We start from the raw sequence: 2,860 nt of genomic DNA on the forward strand, positions 1-2,860 counted from the left end.
ACTGCTGGACTTTTCAGAGTCTTTCATATGCTAACATTCATTGTGAATCTCCCAAGAGGCCACACAATCCTTTTTTCTTTGAGTTTTGTGGGATGAATGTCCGGAAGACACACAGAGCGGGGCAGGGAGGCTCCAGCTTGGATGATTCCATTAGGTGTGGAAATTATTATGGGCTGCACACTTTGGGGCTGACTAACGGCCAAGAGGGAAGGAGGCAGCCAGTAGCTGGGAAAGGGGATTTAGAGATTTCTCAGGTTGGGAGTTGGCCAACTATATTCCCCCAGGCTTGACTGCAAGGGCAAAGGCCAGCCAGGCCTGCAGCAAGCATGCATGGCTCTGGGTGTGCTGTGCCTGAGGGCGGGGCTACCAAATCCCATCTAGGGGCCCTACCAAACCCAGCTTTTCTCAGGGTTGCAGTGGGAACAAACAGTGTTTGTTCTGTCTGCCTCAGGATCAGCAGCTTGTTTAGCATATGCTGCAAGAATAAGGCTTTGCAGGCTGAGTTGCAAATGCTGGCTCTGGTGGCCTGCGGTAGCCATCTCTGTGGTTTGCAGCAGAACCGTCCTAAGCTGGTCACAACAGGCAGGGATTCCTGACAGACTATAAGGCAGTCAAGTCAAGAAAAGTGCATATGCTGCTCACCACTTACACAAGAACCCAAGCCGTTCTCTGCACTGCATGCTATGACTGCATTTGTCAACATTCTGGAAATTGTCATCTTTTTAATGTCCTCTCTGTATTTGAAGAGGTGGGTTTTGAAAACCCACATGAAGGCCAGTCTCAGTGGCTCGCACCTGTAATCCCAGCACTTTGGGAGGCTGAGGCAGGTGGATCACGAGGTCAGGAGCTCGAGACCAGCCTGGCCAACAAAGTGAAACCCCATCTCTACTAAAAATACAAAAATTAGCCAGGCATGGTGGCACGTACCTGTAGTCCCAGCTACTTGGGAGCCTGAGGCAGGAGAATCGCTTGAGCCTGGGAGGCGGAGGTTGTGGTGAGCCGAGATTGCACCACTGCACTCCAGCCTGGGCAACAAAGCAAGACTCCGTCTCAAAAAAAAAAAAAAAAAAAAAACCCAAATGAATTCAGGGTGCACCAAGCTGTCACTTCTTTTTTTTTTTGAGACAGAGTTTCATTCTTGTTGCCCAGGTTGGAGTGCAGTGGCGCGATCTTGGCTCACCACAACCTCCGCCTCCTGGGTTCAAGCGATTCTCCTGCCTCAGCCTCCCGAGTAGCTGGGATTACAGGCACGCGCCACCACACCCGGCTAATTTTGTATTTTTAGTAGAGATGGGGTTTCTCCATGTTGATCAGGCTGGTCTCGAACTCCTGACATCAGGTGATCCACCTGCCTTGGCCTCCCAAACTGCTGGGATTACAGGCGTGAGCCCCCACGCCCGGCCAAGCAGTCACTTCTTCATTGGGACACTCCTGTGTCTCTGTGTAATACTAAGTATTGGAAGTGTCGCACAAAGTACTGCTGAGGACAGGTGTATTCAAATGTTTCAACCATTAATGGTCATTAACTCAGTGGGTTTTAAATTTTTAAAAAACCAGACCGGGCACAGTGGCTCATGGCTGTAATCCCAGCACTTTGGGAAGGTGAGCCAGGAGGATCTCTTGAACCCAGTGGTTTGACACCAGTGTGGGCAACATGGTGAGACCCCATCTCTACAAAAAAATAAAAAATTAGCTTGGCATGGTGTCGAGCACCAATAGTCCCAGCTATGCAGGAGACTGAGGTGGAAGGATGTCTTGAGCCCAGGAAGTTGAGGCTGCAATGAACTGTGTTCATACCACTGCACTCCAGCCTGGGTGACAGAGCAAGGCCCTGTCTGAAAAAAAAAAAAATTATAGAATAGAAAAGTCACAGAGTATCACGTAATATTATAAGACTAAGTATTGTTTTGTGAAACTTTTTTTTTTTTTTGTGAGACGGAGTCTCGCTGTTTTGCCCAGGCTGGAGTGCAGTGGCGTGATCTCGGCTCACTGCAACCTCCGCCTCCTGGGTTCAAGCGATTCTACTGCCTCAGCCTCCCGAGTAGCTGGGACTACAGGCACCCCCCACCATGCCTGGCTAATTTTTTTAATTTTAGTACAGACGGGGTTTCACTGTGTTGGCCAGGCTGGTCTCGAACTCCTGATCTTGTGATTCACCCGCCTTGGCCTCCCAAAGTGCTGGGATTATCAGGCATGAACCACTGTGCCTGGCAAAACTTTTAATTTAATATATATGCATTTGTTCAAATTATACATGTATGTGTGTGTGTACTGGGTTACTGTGTACAGTTTATATTTTATTGTGGGTTATGGTTAAAATTTGAAAGCCACTGATCTGGAGCATGTGTGATTTTTTATTTTGAAAGATTTCAAACCTACAGAAAAGTTGCAAGAATGAACACTTTGGCCATTTACCTAGGTTTCCCAGTTGTTAACATTTTACCATATTTGCTTTTTCTCTCTCTCTTTCCATATTATTTCTTACTAACAGTTTGAGTTAGTTGCAAATATCATGACCTTTTGAGCCCAGGAGTTTGAGGTTACAGTGAGCTATGATTGCGCCACTGTGCTTCAGCCTAGGGAACAGAACAAGACCTCTTCTCTTAAAAAAAAAAAAAAAAAAGATTCACTCTATATTGAAATTTTAAGAGTTATCAAAATTCTTAAGCAGTCATGTTTTTTTCCTATGGGTGAAAAATGAGGTTTCTAGGTCATGGCTTGCTTTGGTTTGGTCACAATACTCAAAACTAGAAACCTGTTGATTGATTGTAATATTTCAAAGTGAATTTGTTCTCCAAATGTCTTACTTTTGAAAAGTGAGAAGCAGATGAGGGCAGAATTGTTGTTTGCTTAAACCGAG

Source organism: Symphalangus syndactylus, chromosome X (genome assembly GCF_028878055.3).
Source record: "Symphalangus syndactylus isolate Jambi chromosome X, NHGRI_mSymSyn1-v2.1_pri, whole genome shotgun sequence".
Classification (NCBI taxonomy): Eukaryota; Metazoa; Chordata; class Mammalia; order Primates; family Hylobatidae; genus Symphalangus; species Symphalangus syndactylus.